At 49.2% G+C, this 20,034-nt stretch overlaps 1 protein-coding gene across 1 annotated transcript in view; it reads right to left on the reverse strand.

Moving 5' to 3' along the window:
• antxr2a (ANTXR cell adhesion molecule 2a) overlaps positions 1 to 20,034 on the reverse strand; it is a 303,927-nt gene that overhangs the window by 142,998 nt on the left and 140,895 nt on the right. The gene's annotated exons all lie outside the window — the stretch shown is intronic.

Consider the following 20,034-nt stretch of genomic DNA (forward strand, 5'->3'; position numbering starts at 1 on the left):
GTGCGGGGTGAGGGGCTGTCAGAGACCCCACAAGCTTTATTAGCCACACAGTGATTTGGGCATTAGACAAACATCCAATATTTGGGAGGAGTGAAGTAGCAATTCTGGGGTGAATCGAAGAAGGACTTACATTTAAAACTCCAGACATTATAATGTGACAGAGTGAGCACCAATTTAGGATGTCAATAGAGCAACAGGAGGTGTACTATCCACCCCGAGTTCTACTAACCTTTCCGAAGCAATTACTTTTTTAAACTTAACGGGCTGGACTTTCCGCCTTGCAACACCGGAAACACGAATCGTGATCGGACGGCGAATCGGGCGTCCAGCCAAAATCGAGGACCATGCCCGGCGTCAAATCAGGCACCATGCTGTGGTCCCTCCCTGGTGGCGAAAATAAGGTTTACGGCCCGTGCTGGCAGGGTCATGCAAAACCAGCATTTGCATTCATTTAAATGTATTTAGCACATTGGACCCAGTATGCTCCGTGCCTCTGTGATGCTGCACACCTCTCAAGCAGAAGTCATACAAGCGCAATTTACTACAGGCATTTATAAAAGGGGACTGGGAGCAATGGCAGCTGAGGGGAAGAGAGAAGGTATAGTTTTAACAATTGTTAAAAAAATTTCAGCACGAGCTGGAGGGTGGGGTGGGGGGAGGGGGTGGGGTGGGGGGGGGGGAGTAGTGGACAGCGACTTGGTGACAGCTCTGTGGAATCGGGGTCTCTCCCTTGGGACAGGGGTGGCCTGGCTCAGGCTGCTTTTGCTGCAGTATTTGCCTTAAATGCACCCATTTGGTACAAGTTACAGGCCCCTGGTTGCTCACTCTGCTGAATGCTCACTGTGTCCTGTAAACGTTTAGACAGCCTGTGGTCATTTGGGAGCCCACCTAGGCCGTCCCTCTGGAAACCCTCAGACCACAGATGACCATCAATGGGATGGGTGTGGCCAAGCTCAATCAGTGGAACAGCAGGTGCAGCCACTCCTCAGTGCACTCACCAGAAGCACAGCCCCACTGCAGAGGAAGCAGGGGAACAGCAGAGCTCACCCCAAACATAGGTCACATCACTATGGGCTTTGATTGATTGATATTTATTGTCAAATGTACTGAAGTACAGTGAAAAGTATTTTTCTGCAGCCAAGTGGATGTCCCAGTACATATATAATAGACAAAAGAATAATCGACAGAGTACATTGACAATGGTACATCAACAAATAGTGATTCGTTATAGTGTGGAACAAGGGCCAAACAAGAGCAGCATAGGGCGCCGTGAATAGAGGGTGGGAGTCTCTGATCCTGAGGCTAAGTATAGACGCCATCGTAAACGCCTTTGCGTTTTACAACGGCGTCAACAGGCCCCCAGGAGCAGTGATTCTGAGCCCTCCAGGAGGCCAGCACGGCACTGGAGCAACCCACGCCGTTCCAGCTGCTGATACCAGCGTCAAATGGGCACCGCGGGTCTGCGCATGCGTGCTGCAACCGGCACAGAGGCGCGCATGCGTGGTGGCTTCCTTCTCCACCCCGGCCCCGCGCAACGGCCCCGCGCAACATGGCGTAAGGCTACAGAGGCCGGCGCGGAGACAAAGAGGCCCCCCCGCCGAGAGGCTGGCCCACTGATCGGTAGGCCCCGATAGGCCAGGTAGGCCAGGCCACAGCGAGGCCCCCCCGGGGTCGGACTCTCCTCCTCCCCCCACCAGGTCGCCCCCGAAAGGATGCACGCTGAGGTCCCGCCAGGTAAGACACACGTGGACGGCGCCGGCGGTACTCGGCCCATCCTGGGCGGAGAATCGCTGGGGGGGGGCGCTCCGGTGCCGTGCACCGGTGTCACGCTGAGCAGAGAATCGACGGACCGGAGTCGCGCGATTCGCGTCCGGCCCAGCGATTCTCTGGCCCGGCGTGGGCTGAGAGAGTCTCGCCCAGGGTTCGTATAGGGAACTGAGCAGTCCAAGGGAGAGTCAATGAGGAGTCTAGTAGCTGTGGGGAAGAAGCTGCACCTATGTCTGGATGTGCTGGTCTTCAGACTTCTGTACCTTCTGCCTGATGGAAGGGTCTGGAAGAGGGCAAAGCCTCGGTGGGAGGGGTCTCTGTCAAATCTTGCGCCGAGCAGTTGCCTTACCAAGCTGTGATGCAGCCGGATAGGATGCTCTCTATCGCACATCTGTAGAAGTTTGTGAGAGTCGATGCAGACATGACAAATTTCTTTAGCTTCCGTTGGAAGTAGAGACATTGTTGGGCTTTCTTGACTGTTGCACCAACATGAGTGGACTAGGACAGACTGTTGGTGATGGTGACCTCCAGGAAATTAAAGCTCTCGACCATTGATGTAGACATGGGCGTGTGTCACACTACGCTTCCTGAAGTCGATGATCAGTTCCTTGGTCTTTCCAACATTTAGAGAGAGGATGTTTTCGGTACACCATGCAACCAAGTGATCTATCTCCCTTCTGTAGTCTGATTCGTCGTTGTTCGAGATACGGCCCACCACAGTCGTATCATCTGCAAACTTATAGATCGAATTGGAGTTGAATCTTGCCACACAGTCGTGTGTGTACAGGGAGTACAGTAGAGGACTGAGCACACATCCTTGCAGGGCCCCGATGTTGAGGACTATTGTGGAGGAGGTGCTGTTACCTATCCTGGCAGACTGCGGTCTGTTAGTGAGGAAGTCGAGAATCCAGCTGCACAGGGAGGGGTCAAGCCCTTCCTGCCCACTGCGCCCCTGATCCCATCCATCCTGCCCCCAGCCAGGTTGTCACAACCTGTGTGTCACAACCAAGACCCACATCACATTGCAGCTCAGCTCCCAGCAGATGCACACTTCCTTCACTCACCCCCATCTGTAGGGCCTGCCCACACAAGCCTGCAATCATGGAGGTGATTGGTGGCACACTGGGACCCTCTCCACCACACAACCAGGTGCCACCCTGCTGGTGAGATAACACACATCCCACCCAATGAGAACACTCACAGTAGACCCCACTGGGGAACAGCACAAGAGCTGCCGAGACTATCGCTGACACGGATTGTGGCAGCCACCGGTACCCCTGTTGACAGGGACGGGTGGTGAGGATAACGAATCCCCACATCACAGGCCTGGTGCCGTTCACTGATGGGGACAGGGGTGCAGTGTGGAAGGCAGCATATCGGGGAGGAGTGGCTGAGGGGTGGGGTGGAGCTGAAGTACAATGAGAATCACCATGAAGCCTGTTGGATTTGGATGGGCAAGGAAATACTCACCTTGTTGACAAGACTTCTCTTTTCCCCCTCTGCAGAGAATGAATTTCGGAGTAAAGAACAAAGAAGCACAGGAACTGGCCCTTCGGCCCTCCAAACCTGTACTGTTCATGATACCACCCTTGGCCAAAACCCTCAGCACATTCTTCTGCCGTATCCCTCTATACCCATCCTATCCATGTATAAAGAACAGTCAGCAAACTCGCTATCTATCTGGTCACAGCTACCATTGTAGACGTCTGGAGGCTGGAGGCATAGGGCCAGCTCAGGAAGTACCCTGTGCAAGAGGAGCCTGTCCCAGAAGAGCAGGGGCCAGCCGGTGAGGCTCAAGTGCCGGCCATCCAACAGGCTGAGGAAGTGGTGTGAAGAAAGCGCTGCGACAGTGTATACCGTCAGCGCCTGTCCTTCAAAGAGCTGCCAGACCACGTGTGCTGCCAAAGACTTTAACTAATCAGGGAGACTATGCACCACCTGTGCCAGATGGTGGCACACCTGGCACCACAGGGGCTTGGAGGAGGAGATCCGCTCACGGTGGCCGTCAAGGTATCGTTGCTCTGAGCTTTTATGTCTCTGGGTCTTTCCAAGCGCCAAGGGCGGGTCCTGTCTGGGATCCCTCAGACATCTGTACACAGGTGCATCCGCGCTGTAATGGATGCCCTATGCACCTGAGCAGCAGACTATATAAACTTTAGTTTGGACCAGGCACACCAGGATTTGCCGCTTTCGCTGTCATGCCCCAGGTCCAGGGGGTGATCGATGGCTCACATGTCTCCCTACAAGCACCGGCTCATCAGAGGGTGCCCTTCAACAACCAAAAGGGGTTCCACTCCCTGACAGTGCAGTTGGTGTGTGACGACCAGCTGCACATTATGCACCTCTGCACCCGATACCCAGGCATCGCGCAGGATGCCTACATTCTGGCGCACTCGTCGGTTCCCAACCCCTTCGAGGCGCTCCCTCAGGTGAGGGATAGACTCTTGGGTAATAGGGGTTACCCGCTGAGGTCTTTGTTAATGACAGTTGCCCGAAAGCGCCAGATCGACACAGAGACCTGTTATAACGGCATCCATGCAGCAACCAGGACTGTCATTGAGTGGTGCACCGGCGCCCTCAAGGTGCACTTCCGATGACTGGACCACTCCAATGGGGTGCTCCAATATAGCCCCAGGAGGGTCTCTAACATCGTGCTGGCCTGCTGCATCCTGCACAATATCGCGTAGCAGCGGGGGTCATACTGGAGGAGGAGGAATTGCCAGGGCTCATCTGATGAGGAGGACGGCTCGGAAGAACCGGGCATGGAACCCGAGCTGGCACGGCAGATCTCCCAACGTGTGCTGCAGGGCCACCACAGGGACACGGAGGCGGCCTACTGCATATCTCGCCCTCTGACCCGAGATGCCTTTGGAGGCCGTCCTCTGGAGGGCAAGCCAACTTTAAGGTGTCACAGGTGACGAGGTGCCACCCTGTTCTGCCTGCTGCCCACCAGATGTGCCAATGTCAGTAGGGGGAGATTTAGAAGCGCTGAGTTGCTACAACACCTCCCCTGCAGAAGGCACCAGATTGGGGCCCTTTACGCCCTCCTCCCTCAGGGTGCTCGCTGGCCCCCGGGGTACTCCATTGGGTGGAGGTGAGGTTGGAGTGAACTCCGGAGGCTCTACCGTGATCTGCCACTGCCAGCCCTGGAGGCCCGCTCTTGTTGAACCAGGGTCAGAATGCCCTCAACCATGGGGTACTGAGACTGGGCCATGTTCCTCTGGTTCTATGTCACATCTCTCTGGGACTGGCTTAATTCAGTCAACACCCAACCAATGCTTTCGGTGCCCTCAGCCAAGACCCTTTGTGAGTGGACCAAGCTCTGGAGCGCTGCTGCAATATCCATATTGGCCCGGCACATATCTGCCTGAGCCTCTGCCATCGACTGCTCAGTGTGCCCCAAGCCTTGGATGTCTCGACCCATGGCTCTGACTTCTTGGACCAAGGCTTCCACTGCAGACAGCACCTGTTCAGTGTTGGCCTGGGTACCACGCATTGTCAGCATGATCTCCTGCACCTGAAGGCAGTTGGACTCCTCCAGCTGCACCTACAGGGACTGGAAAGTTGCTGACAACTCCACCTGTGAATCGAAGTAGCCTGCTGCGATACTAACGGCAATGTTTAGAAACATCTAGCTGTGATTGACAGCTCATGAACACATCAAAAACAATCAAGTTCTTTCTGCTGAGAAAAAGAGGCAGTGAAAGCGCTCAACTCCTAGATGTTTATAAACATTGCAGTTCGGTTCAAAGCATAGTACCAATTGTGATGGGAAATTAAAATAAACAATCCAGACATCAGGCTGTCTATAAGCCATCAATTACAGGCGAACAAAAGCTATTTCTCTTTGAAGTGAATAGAAGTCTTGCAGATCAAAGAATCTGAGGGGCCTTAAAGCCTGGTGATGTGGTTTTGGCTTCTATTAAGTTGCAGTTTCCACTTTCTAGACATCTGTCTGAGGCAGCAGGTATAAGGCACAGGTGAGTGAAAAGACAATGAATCTACCTGGACTGCTCCTTAGAATCACCATAGAATTTACAGTGCAGAAGGAGGCTATTCAGCCCATCGAGTCTGCACCGGCCCTTGGAAAAAGCAGCCTACTTAAGCCCACACCTCCACCCCATCCCTGTAACCCAGTAACCCCACCTAACATTTTTGGACACTAAGGGCAATTTATCATGGCCAATCCACCTAACCTGCACATCTTTGGACTGTGGGAGGAAAGCGAAGCACCCGGAGGAAACCCACGCGTCCAGGCAGGGGTAATGGAGGGGGAGATTCTCTGCTATGGGAGGGGGTTCTTTTATCAGGGGCGTCTCTGCTATGGAGGGATTCCCTGCGAAGGGGGTTCCCTGCTATGGTGGGGGGTGGGTCTCTGGTGGCGGGTGTCTCTGGTGTGGGATGGGCTGTCTGGTGGGGGGGGGGGTGTCTGGTGGGTGAGGTGGGCAGGTTTGCATTGTGGGTGAGAGGGGGTCGTCCAATAGATTTTGGGGACACCTACCTTAAAATACCTACCCCCTTGGGCCACCATAAAGTCCACCGCATCAGGGCCACACTGGCAAATATATGTACCAATCCATACCTACATGAATCCCGACCCAAAGGGCTGGAGAACCACTGGGGTGTGGAGAATCCGGTGTCTAGCACGTTAATAGGGTCCAAATGGGTCGCTGTCACGGCGCACAAACCTTAATGCCACCGCCAGCAGGGAACCGGAGCAACGGAAATGGCTGGTGGCAATCCCATTTCCCCCCGTATTTTCCCACTTTGTGAACTCCACTCCCGGCAGCAGAGAACCCAGTCTATGAGTTTGATTTACGATGGTTGATGGGTGACTTATTTGACATCTTTAAATGATAAAGGAATTTACTAGAATATAAGAAAACCTTTTTTTTTCATTCGTTCTTGGGATGTGGGCATCACTGGCTGCGGCAGCATTTGTTGCCCATCCCTAATTGCCCTTGAACTGAGTGGTTTGCTAGGCCATTTCAGTGCGGGAGGGGGCGGATTAAGAGTCAACCACATCACTGTGTGGGTCTGGAGTTACATGTAGGCCAGACCGGGTTAGGACGGCAGATTTCCTTCCCTGAGGGACATTAGTGAACCAGCTGGGATCACTAGACTTTGAATTCCAGATTTTTTTACTGAATTCAAATTTCACCATCTGCCATGGTGGGATTCGAACCTGGCAGCCCAGGTGAAGAGATGCAGAGCAATGGGGCAGAACGTTAAAATTAGAGAAAAGTATTTTTTCACACAGTTGTGGGAATCTGGAACTCTCTAATCTAAAAATATGTGGATGCAGGGTGAACTAAAATCTTCAAGACTAAGAGGGGCTGGTTTAGTTCAGTGGACTAGACAGCTGGTTTGTGATGCAGAGCAAGGCCAGCAGTGCGGGTTCAATTCCCATACCAGCTGAGAATTCTGAATTCTCCTTCCGTGTACCCGAACAGGTGCCGGAATGTGGCAACTAGGGGCTTTTCACAGTAACTTCATTGCAGTGTTAGTGTAAGCCTACTTGTGCCAATAAAGGTTATTTATTTTTTCTTTTTATTTACTGATAAGTTGTCAGGTCAGGATATCAAGGTATATGGAGCACAGTTGGGTAAACAAAGCTAAGATTACAGATAACTCATGATTTCACTGAATGCTAGAACAGGCACAACAGGCTGAATGGTCTTCTGACCTTGCACTGCCATCCCTTTGATGGAACTGAAAAATGTACTTGGAACTCCAGCTAATAGCAAAATAAGAAATCAAAATTCTGTCACTGACTGCAACTAGTAGCTGCAGATTTGAAAAAGGGCCTGCAAAGGAACCTTCAGGTTGAATCTCCTTTGAGAATGAACTCCACAATTTTCTTGCCTTCCACACTCTCTTGCAGCTCAATGATTTGAAAATATACAGATTATTATATATTGGTACTCCATGAGCACAAAAGCACTGGTGGTTTACCAAGAAATAAACTAAATTCTGTGCATTGCATAAGGGCCAGGAATATTTTTATGTTCATGACATGTTAAAAGAGTACTTAATGTTCTTGAATAAGTGAATTACAATCACATGCCGCTTCAATCTAACTAGAAATGCTAGCTAGCAAAACGTTGTCATTAGTTTCAGATTACAGAATCTCTAAAATGACAAAAGGAGTCCATTCGGCCCATCAAATCGACACTGACCATATGAACGAGTACCCCACCAAGGCCCACTTCACCACCCTATCCCCGTAACCCCACCTAATCTTTTGGACACTACGGGTAATTTAGCATGAACAAACCACCTAACCTGCACATCTTTGGACTGTAGGACGAAACTGCAGTACCCGGAGGAAACGCACGCAAACAGAGGGAGAAATTACAAACTCCATACAGACAGTGACCCGAGGCTGGAATTGAACTTGGGTCCCTGGCGCTGTGAGGCAGCAGTGCCACCGTGCCGCACCAAATCAAATTCCACCACCTACCCTGATGGGATTCGAACCCAGGTCCCCTGAGCATTATCCTGGGTCTCTGGATTACTAATCCAGTGACAATACCACAACGCCACTGCCTCCCCTTTACTGGAACACGAGCCTCTAATATTTATTTTCTCCTCCAGTAATATTATTTTATGGCAATAGACTAAAAATAATCATTGTGCGAGCACCAAGAGTGTGACAGGGTTGTGGATAATATTCTTACTATTCATTTGCCATTGAGCTGCAGAAATGTAAGAAGGTTCATATCTACTTCAGCAAATCTGGGCCACCCTTAACGTTCAGACTGAATAGACTAAAGATAAATGACCAGTAAAGAATGAATGGAATGAAGAGATGCAGCAGCACACAATCTACCAAAACTAGATGCAAGTAATTTATGTAATTTAATGTCATGGGCAAAATTCTATCTGCTGTACGAACAGGATTATGTGACACACCAAATTGGGTTAGATTGCTAATCTCACTGTGTGTTCCAACAGGAAGGTGAAATCATCATGTTTTCATGCAAGAGCAATGAACTCTGCTGGTTTAATGCATGTAGAAGAATACAGGAGCATTTCGAGAACTAAAACACAGTTGTTTCAAAGGGCCAGATGGGATATACCCAAGGATTCTTTGGGAGGCAAGGGATGAGATTGCAGAGCCTTTGGCTTTGATTTTTAGGTCCTCGCTGTCCATGGGGATAGTGCCAGAGGACTGGAGAATGCTGTTCCTCTGTTCAAGAAAGGGAATAGGAATGACCCTGGTAATTATAGGCCAGTTAGTCTTACTTTGGTGGTCGGGAAGATAATGGAAAAGGTCCTGAAGGATGGGATTTATGACCATTTGGAAAGATGCAGCTTAATCCGGGATAGTCAACACGGATTCATGAAGGGTAGGTCTTGCCTCACAAATTTGATTAAATTCTTTGAGGAGGTAACTAAGTGTGTAGATGAAGGTAGAGCAGTTGAGGTTGTATACATGGATTTTAGTAAGGCGTTTGATAAGATTCCCCATGGTCGGCTCATAACGAAAGTAAGGAGGTGTGGGATAGAGGGAAATTTGGCCAATTGGGTAAGTAACTGGCTATCACATAGAAGACAGAGGGTGGTGGTGGATGGAAAATGTTCAGACTGGAGACCAGTTACCAGCGGTGTACCACAGGGATCAGTGCTGGGTCCTCTGCTATTTGTGATTTTTATCAATGACTTGGAGGAGGGAGCTGAAGGGTGTGTCAGTAAATTTGCTGATGACACCAAGATTGGTGGAGTAGTGGATAAGGTGGAGGGCTGTTGTAGGCTGCAAAGAGACATTGATGGGATGCAGAGCTGGGCCGAAAAATGGCAGATGGAGTTTAACCCTGATAAGTGCGAGGTGATTCATTTTGGCTGAAAAAATTTGAATGCGGACTACATGGTCAACGGCAGGGTTCTGAGGAATGTGGAGCAACAGAGAGATCTTGGGGTTCATGTCCACAGATCTCTGAAGGTTGCCACTCAAGTGGATAGAGCCGTGAAGAAGGCTTATAGTGTGTTAGCGTTTATCAACAGGGGGCTTGAGATTAAGAGCCGTGGGGTTATGCTGCAACTATACATGACCCTGGTGAGACCACATTTGGAGTATTGTGTGCAGTTCTGGTCACCTCATTATAGGAAGGATGTGTAAGCATTGGAAAGGGTGCAAAGGAGATTTACCAGGATGCTGCCTGGTTTGCAGGATAGGTCTTATGAGGAAAGGTTGAGGGAGCTAGGGCTTTTCTCTTTGGAGCGGAGGAGGATGAAAAGCGACTTAATAGAGGTTTCTAAGATAATGAGGAGGATAGATAGAGTGGACATTCAGAGACTATTTCCTCGGGTGGATGTAGCTGTTACAAGGGGGCATAACTATAAGGTTCGGGGTGGGAGATATAGGAGGGATGTCCGAGGTAGGTTCTTTACTCAGAGAGTGGTTAGGGTGTGGAATGGATTGCCTGTGGAGTCGGACACTTTAGGAACTTTCAAGCGGTTATTGGATAGGCACATGGAGCACACCAGAATGACAGAGAGTGGGATAGCTTGATCTTGGTTTCGGACAATGTTCAGCACAACATCGAGGGCGGAAGGGCCTGTTCTGTGCTTTACCGTTCTATGTTCTAAACAAGAAAATAACAACGGTAGAAAAGAGAAAATGGACTCAAAAATGTCTCTTCCATTATGGATAATGTTGTAACCTGCCTCGATCGAATTGGCTGGGGACAATTGGTTACCCATCAGCCTTGGGGAGTATGAGCTCGGCCAATGAGGGAGACGGGGCAATCACTAGTAGTTGCAGCTGCGTAAATAGAGCTGGCCAGTGTGCTACCGGCTGGAGAAGAAAACAGTAATGAACTACTGCTGCTGTGTACATATTGTTGTAAATAAAGTTAATTTCTGTTTGACTCGACAAACTTGTGCTGGATTCTTCGTGGCCCTCACAAAAGACAATGCTAGGAACAATAGAGCGGGAATCCTATAGGCTGCTACAATGAAATGTCAAGATGGTTTCAGTGACTTGTTACCCATGAAGAGAAAAGTGGAACATTGTTTTCTTTATACATTGTTCCAAAAAATACGCACATATGAATTTATTTTGTGTTTGGAATTCTGTGGATTGCTAATGGAATTGCAATCAATATATAATCAATTTTCGGGCTGCAATTTTCCTCAGTTTAATGCACTATATGAACTTCTTCCTCCAGATAGGTGACCAGACATCAATTTAGCAGAATAATAGTGCAGACAGAAGCCTGTGCTTTCCAGGTGAATGGTGGCAAAAGTTGTGACGACATAAATATGTTGAAAGGCCAGATTCACTGTTCGAGAAACCCTCCCATCATAGCATACCATGTGTATGTGTACCCAGTGAAAGCAAATAATTTGTAGACTAACCACACCCTTAAGAAGCCACCAATCATATTTGCAGAATTTGTTGCAGTGCAGGAATCAGATACGGCTGTGAAAGAAAGATTGGCATTGATATGGCACATTACATGACCACAGGACGTCCCAAGTGTTTTAAGCTAATGAAGTACTTTTGAAGTATACATGTCTCCTATAAGGCACAGCAGACAGACTGGGGAAATTATCTTCACAGGATCCAGGTTGGCAGACACTGGTTGCTAATGAGACCCAAATGTTGTTATGTAAGTGCCGAACCAGTTAGCTGTTGCCTCTAGTTTACATGTGCAGCTTCCTCCTTCTTCATTTTTGTCTTTCATTTTTTAATCCCTTACCCCTTCAGCCTTGGTAAAGACTACTGATGAGCTGAGGTGCTTTTTGACACTAGCAATTTGAGTGAAAATCTTTGATTAGTGGACAAGTCTTTCTTTACACATTTGCAAATTACAATTATTTTTGCTTCTTTAATGCAAATTGTGTCACAGAAACTTGTATGTGTAAGAATTGAAGTTCCTTCTGAAAGGAAACTACTTAATGTGCTCGGCCAAGGCTGTCAAACTTAATAGTTGTGGGTTGGGATCATCCACAGAGCACTGTTATCCAGCCTGCATGTTCACAAATGGCTGACTGTCCTTGTTCACAGGAAAATGCTGAATTTGGGGAAGCAGGCAGATTTCTCACTTAGATTTAATAGCCTGGACCTTTTAAATTGGGTATCATTGATCAATCACCCGATGCCAAAATTTGCAATTAATTAGGGAAGCAATGTTTTGAGGGCAGCACGGTGGCACAGTGGTTAGCACTGCTGTCTCATGGCACCCAGATTACAGGTTCGATCCCAGCTCTGGGTCACTGTCTGTGTGGAGTTTGCACATCTCTCCGTGTTTGCGTGGGTTTCGACCCCACAACCCAAACATGTGCCGGGTCAGTGGATTGACCACACTAAATTGCCCTTAATTGGAAAAAATGAATTGGGTTGTGGTAAACCACTGTGTTCCTATATTAAGGGTTGTACGGTAGAATCTGCACTGCAGGTTCACCTGGACCCCTGCATGCTAGCTCCGCCCAGGAGCCGGGTTATAAATATGCGTGGCCTTCAGCTCGCAGCCAATTCGTCAGCTGCTGTAGGAGGCCATACTTCAGATACTAATAAAGCCTCAGTTTGAATTCAACTTCGTCCCCAGCCAAATTGATCGTGCCTCAATTTATTCGTATCTGATTCAGAAGATGGACCTCCGGATTAAACCAGATCGTCTGCAGCTGGATCCACAGGCAAGCAACACCAGAAAGGACTTTCAGCACTGGCTCGCTTGTTTTGAAGCGTTTATCAACGCAGCACCGACCCCTGTTCCAGAGGCTCAGAAGATTCAAATCTTGTACTCCAGACTTAACTCTAAAATCTTCCCGCTGATCCAGGATGCGCCCAATTACGCTGACGCTATGACTCGACTTAAAGAGAGTTAAGAGCAGAAGACGAACACGCTCTTCGCCAGACACGCGCTCGCAACGCGTACTCAACTACCTGATGAGTCAATCGAGGACTTCTGGAGGGCCCTGATCCCACTAGTTCGGGACTGTGACTGCCAGGACGTTACAGCTAAGGAGCACTCAGACCTCCTTATGAGGGACGCTTTTGTAACTGGGATTGGGTCCGATGTTATCAGGCAGCGGCTCCTAGAAGGGGCCACGCGCGACCTCGCAGAGACTAAATCACTAGCGTTTTCCATGACGGTTGCCCTGCGCAATGTACAGTCCTACGGCCCCAACCGCATGGCCCACTGCTCATACACTTCATGGGCCCCACAGGCAGCTGCCCCAGTGGGGGCACTACCCACCCAGTACTCGTGCGCTACGCGCCAGCCGGTGATCTCCGGGGGGCCCCAATGCTATTTTTGCGGCCAACAAAGACACTCCCACTAACGCTGCCCGGCCCGTGCTGCCCTTTGTAAGGCCTGCGGGAAGAAGGGCCACTACGCAGCGGTGTGCCAGGCCCGCTCAGCGGCAGACCCCAACCCCCCCGGTCACGGACAATGGGCGCCGCTATCCTCCCCTCTGCCCCAGGCCATGTGTGAGCAATGGGCACCGCCATCTTCTCCTCCGCACCAGGCCCGCTCAGCGGCAGCGGTCGCCCCCAACCCTTCCCCCCCGGTCACGGATAATGGGCGCCGATTTCCTCCCCTCCTCCCCAGGCCATGTGCGAGCAATGGGCGCTGTCATCTTCTCCCCCACACCAGGCCAGCTCAGCGGCAGCGGTCGCCCCCACCCCCACCAGTTACGGACAATGGGCGCCGCTATTCTCCCCTCCTCCCCAGACCATGTGCGAGCAATGGGCGCCGCCATCTTCTCCCCCGCACAACACATGCGTTTCATGGGGGCCGCCATCTTGCTCCACCCCCGCAACGTGCGTTCCATGGGCACCGCCATTTTGTGACCCCCAGGACCTCCGGGCGCCGCCATCTTGTCCATCCTACAGCATACGGAGACCAACGGCGTTTCAGGACCCCAACGCAGCAGCCGCCTCACTACCCGACGATCAACCACGACTCGCATCCATGGTAATCGACCAGTCCAGACCACACACTCTGACCAACGCATCCACCAGTGTGAAAGTCAATGGCCACGTGACCTCCTGCCTACTGGACTCCGGGAGCACCGGAAGCTTTGTCCAGCCAAATACGGTAAAGCGCTGCTCCCTTAATGTACACCAAACCAATCAAAGTATCTCCCTGGCCTCCGGATCCCATCGCATAGCGATCCGGGGGTACTGCACGGTCACGCTCACAGTCCAAGGCGTAGAGTTCCACAGTTATCGCCTCTACGTCCTCCCTAACCTCTGCACTGCACTTATCCTTGGCCTGGATCTTCAGTGCAACCTCCAGAGCCTGACCCTTAAATTCGGCAGACCCTTACCACCCCTCACTGTGTGCGGCCTTGCGACCCTAAAGGTCGATCCTCCTTCCCTCTTTGCCAATGTAACTCCAGATTGCAAACCCGTCGCCACCAGGAGCAGACGGTACAGCACCCAGGATAAGGCCTACATCAGGTCCGAGGTCCAGCGGTTGCTTCAGGAGGGAGTTATCGAGGCCAGCAACAGCCCCTGGAGAGCTCAAGTGTTAGTGATTAAGTCTGGGGAGAAACGTCGAATGGTCATGGAGTACAACCAGACCATCAACAGGTACACGCAGCTCGACGCGTACCCCCTCCCACGCATATCTGACATGGTTAACCAGATTGGACAGTACCGGGTCTTCGCAACGGTGGACCTGAAATCCGCTTACCACCAGCTCCCCATCGTAAATTGGACCGGCCATACACTGCCTTCGAGGCAGACGGCCGTCTATATCACTTCCTTAGGGTCCCCTTCACCAATGGGGTTTCGGTCTTCCAAAGGTAGATGGACCGAATTGTCGACTGGTACGGCTTGCGGGCCACGTTTCCGTACCTAGACAATGTGACCATCTGCGGCCATGATCAGCAGGACCACGACGCCAACCTCGCTAAATTTCTACACACCGCCACTCTCCTCAACCTCACGTACAACAAGGAGAAGTGTGTGTTCTGTACAAACCGCTTAGCCATCCTCGACTACGTGGTCCAGAACGGAGTTCTGGGGCCCGATCCCGACCGCATGTGCCCCCTCATGGAGCTTCCCCTTCCCCACGGCCCCAAGGCCCTCAAACGCTGCCTGGAGTCCTTCTCGCATTATGCTCAGTGGGTCCCAAACTATGCGGACAAGGCGTGCCCACTCATACAGTCCACTCATTTCCCCCTGACGGCAGAGGCCCAACAGGCTTTCGCCCGGATCAGAGCTGATATTGCCAAGGCCACAATGCACGCTGTAGATTAAACACTTCCTTTCCAAGTAGAAAGCGACGCAACGGACGTCGCCCTTGCCGCCACCCGAAACCAGGCAGGCAAGCCCATGGCATTCTTTTCCCGCACCCTCCATGCCTCTGAAATTCGGCACTCATCCGCCGAAAAAGAGGCCCATGCTATCGTTGAAGCTGTGCGACACTGGAGGCATTAACTGGCCGGCAGGAGATTCACTCTCCTCACTGACCAACGGTCGGTTGCCTTCATGTTCAATAACACACAGCGGTGCAAGATCAAAAATGACAAAATCTTGCGGTGGAGAATCGAGCTCTCCACCTATAACTACGAGATTTAAGTATCGCCCTGGCAAACTCAACGAGCCCCCAGACGCCCTATCCCGAGGTACATGTGCCAGCGCACAGGTAGACCGACTCCGGACCCTGCACGTCAGCCTTTGTCACCCAGGGGTCACTCGGTTGTACCACTTCATTAAGGCACGAAATTTGCCCTACTCCGTCGAGGAAGTAAGGACGATCACCAAGGACTGCCAGGTCTGTGCTGAGTGCAAACCGCACTTCTACCGGCCGGACCGCGCGCACCTGGTGAAGGCCTCCCGCCCCTTTGAATGCCTCAGCGTGGATTTCAAAGGCTCCCTCCCCTCCTCCGACCGACACACGTATTTCCTCAGTGTGATCGATGAATACGATGAATACGTCCTGCACCGGGGAGTACCTCAAATGTGGGGTGGCCTGCGATCGGTGCCCACCGATTGTCGGGCCGTCCTCTCTGAAGGAGGACCTCCTTCCTTCCGCGGCCCCGCAAGATCCATCCGCCATCTTCTTGCGGGGCGGACTTAGAGAGGACGGCAAGCACGCATGCGCGGGATGGCGCCGGCCAACCCGCGCATGCGAGGATGACGCCAGTTATGCGGCGCCGGCCGCGTCATCTGTGCGGCGCTGCCTTTACGTGGGCGACAAGGCCTGGCGCGTGTAGATGACACGGCCCCGATCCTAGCCCATTGTCAGGGCCTGAATCGGTCAGGATCGGGGCCGTTTTGCGCCGTCGTGAACCTCGACGGCGCGGCCACTTCGGTGCGGGAGTGGAGAATCCCGCCCATTTTCTTTTCACTGTTCTGTGAATATTAAAGCTTGCGAATTGTATATAGTTAACCACCACCCCCGCCGGACTCAATTTTAACAGGGGGTGAATGTGGTAAACCACTGTGTTCCTATATTAAGAGTTGTACGGTAGAACCTGCACTATAGGTTCACCTGGGCCCCTGCATGCTAGCTCCGCCCAGGAGCCGGGTTATAAATTTGCGTGGCCTTCACCTAGCAGCCATTTCATCAGCTGCTGTAGGAGGCCACACTTCAGATACTAATAAAGCCTCAGTTCGAATTCAACTTCGTATCCAGCCAAATTCATCGTGCCTCATGGGTACAATAAATTTACTTTTAAAAAGCACTGTTTGATTAAAGCTTTTAAATCGAACATGCAAATTGGACATTTCCCTCTCTCCTGTTTAGCGTGGTCAGTGGTGATTAGGCAACTCCTGACTGTTGCTACAGGGGCTGTTTGTGTTTCAGGTCAGCTTGTTTTGCAGTTGCCTTTGCAGTCTGCATAGTTTTCACCGACACAAACTCACTCACTAATATAAAAGGAAATAAAGATACATTGTTAGTGTTTAATGAAGAAAATGGACTAGAGGAGTTACTTTATGTGAAAGCATTATTTCTTCATGAATATTCATTTATTCGGATTCTCATAAAATTGATTCCTGATTTTTATGTCTTGTAGTCACAACTGGTTACCGCGTTTAATCAAAGGAATCTGAAGTTACAAGAGTTTCAAGAGAAATGGGGAATTCCATAAGATTACTGCTGATAGCAATGAAAAAAAACACCAAATGATTCATAAACAGCTGTATCAAAAGAATGTACAAATCCTAAATAGTATGATGTAAACAATAATGAGACGTAAGCAGGAAAATTATGAGTGGATGTTGGATCCGGACAGAGTGACCACAAGGAAGCAATGATGGAGGCAAAACAAAAAAAGTTTAATTAACACAACCCACTATCTACAACTCTCCGAAGGTTCTCCCACCTCGACCCATAGCCTAGTCGGGGTTTTTATGTCTGCTGGACTCCCCTTGTTAAGGGGAAACCCTGCCCCATAACAGGGCAACTCGTATTCGTCCGAGATCATGAGGTCCAGACCCCATGATGCTCAGGAGGTTATCATAGTGGATGCATTTTATTAACTAGAAACACCATCAAGAAACAGCAGTCGATATTTACCGATGCTCTCCACATAATCAATGCTGCTGTTAAGGTGAATAATATAATTTCCCATCAAAGAGCCATGTCTGTGAAACCACTTTAAAGACTATAAGAAATAGGAACAGGGGTAGGCCACTTGGCCCCTCGAGCCTGATCTGCCATTCAACAAGATCATGGCTGATCCAACATCACTCATGTCCACTTCCCCACAAAACAGCAATTGGTAACTCTCATTGCATTTTACATCAAGAAGCACAATATCCAAATGAATCACACGATCATTGAAACGCACATCATTTATATGTGGTACACTTCTCACTTGAAGGTAGTTTAGCCAACTGTTGTGTGAATGTAAAGTTGACCATAGACTGGCATAGTATTGCAGTTCAGTGGCTCAGTCAGGGAGCTGTGCTGATGGACTTTCATTTGGAATTAGCTAGTGAATTTCAACTGTTCTTGAATCTTAAAGGGAAAGATAGCACTCATTTCCAAGACAATAAATGCCTGTAAATCCTTACTTTCATAGAGGATATTATAAAACCCATGAACTTGCTCAATAGAAGAATGTGCAGCACAACCAATTAGTGAAAGAACTACATGATAACTTGCGACTTTGATGAAGCTTCAATTGTGACAGAAGCAACTTTTCCAGCGAAACCAGGCATATTTTCCTTAAAATCACAATGTGACACTGTTGTGACTCACTGTGATGATACCACAAAACATGCACAAGAGAAAAATTGCTGAATTTGCATTTCAAGAATGATTTTCTCGTTTCACAAATCATGGAGGGGTTTACAATCTTCATAACACCATCCTTCATCAATGTGCATGTACTGGAGTAGCTCCAAAAGGAAGCCATTGAACTGCAGAAGGACAAGTTTTCTGATATTGCTGTTACCAAATGATAGCAAAACCTGGCACCAGATTATCTCAATCCAATAATATTTATATCAAGTATTCTTTCTTTCTTAGGGGCAAGTACTTGAGTAAACAACTAATAATAATTCTATAATTCTATAACTATTCTTTATTATGAATATTAACAAGCCTAAAATGCATTCTCAACTTTGGGACACAAATCAGAATCTGGTGATCAAGAAAGCCAAAGCCCACTTATTCATTCAAAGTATTGTGCTAAAACCATTAGAATCAGAATCTTGCATATCTTTCCACCCATCTCCATCACCTTTGACTTGTCAACATTTATCAGAAGATTGTAGTTTACTTGATCCACCAACTCCTGTGGTTCCTTCACTGAGTTAGCGAGCAAAATAACGTAAGTAGCAAATCAAAGATTCAAAACGCGCTACTCATCAATTGATATCCCACATTTATATCCATCAAGTGTCTTTCTCATGACCATTTCTGCTTGGATGTTGAACGAATATGATGATAGGACACACCCCTGTCTAATACCCATTTAGCTCTGAACCATTCTGAAAGGGTGTCTGCAACTATGACCCTAGTTTGTTTCTTATGAGAAAGTTTGGCTAAAAAGTTACTCCGCCTTCAAAGTTTGATGCACAACTCAACATGAATAGGCGAACTAGAAGTAGGGGATTGCTTGAGTTTATGCCATCAGTGTTGAAATTCTTGACTGAAGTAGTATCGAGTTGAGAATGCATTTTAGGCTTGTGGTTGAAAGGTTCAACAGGAACCCCGAAAATAGTTGGTTAATGGGAGAAGGAAAGACTTGAGCAGCAACAGATCTTCTGGTCGTTGACTGGTGGATGACCACAATTGAAATGGAAACGTGAAGGCAGATGTCCAGTGCAACTGGAAAATGTTTTCCTCATTGAGAGATGGAAAGATGAGGGGCCCTACTCCCTTCTTAATCCAAACAGTACAACGGATCACATATAGCACTCTTCATGATCTCAGGGCCTCCTGCAGATGAATTTACTGGACAATTAAATATTTTTATAGTGTAACCACAATTGCAATATAGCAAATAAAATCTAAAGGGATGGAAGTGTCAATATGTTTTATCCTGATCTATTTTTACACCTTTTGCTGAATTGAACTCGCACAAAGTGACAGGCTATTGGATCAGGCTCACAATGGTAAATGTGTCTGCGCCTCCCTGACCCATCCCCCATGCTACAGTGTCTTTTTCCCTTTAAGGTAAGAAGGCCCAAAGGTTTTGGAATGTGTTAGCTGGTTTCAGAAGCATCCAGCACACTCGAGATTGTTCTGGCTCTGTCACAAAACATGACAGCCAGAATGTGACATCTGGATAAAGTCATGATGCTGTTTATAAACATCCCAGTGTAGTCTTGTGGCTTTGCTGAATTAAACTGGAAAATGTGCTCATTTACAAGGAAAGGAGAACACTTTAGATTGTTTGGAGACTTGGGCGGAGAGATGGCAGATGGAGTTTAATCCGGACAAATGTGAGGTAATGCATTTTGGAAGGTCTAATGCAGGTAGGGAATATACGGTGAATGGTAGAACCCTCAAGAGTATTGAAAGTCAAAGAGATCTAGGAGTACAGGTCCACAGGTCACTGAAAGGGGCAACACAGGTGGAGAAGGTAGTCAAGAAGGCATACGGCATGCTTGCCTTCATTGGCCGGGGCATTGAGTATAAGAATTGGCAAGTCATGTTGCAGCTGTATAGAACCTTAGTTAGGCCACACTTGGAGTATAGTGTTCAATTCTGGTCGCCACACTACCAGAAGGACGTGGAGGCTTTAGAGAGGGTGCAGAAGAGATTTACCAGAATGTTGCCTGGTATGGAGGACATTAGCTATGAGGAGCGGTTGAATAAACTCGGTTTGTTCTCACTGGAACGAAGG

This window comes from Scyliorhinus torazame, chromosome 3, assembly GCF_047496885.1.
Source record: "Scyliorhinus torazame isolate Kashiwa2021f chromosome 3, sScyTor2.1, whole genome shotgun sequence".
NCBI lineage: Eukaryota > Metazoa > Chordata > Chondrichthyes > Carcharhiniformes > Scyliorhinidae > Scyliorhinus > Scyliorhinus torazame.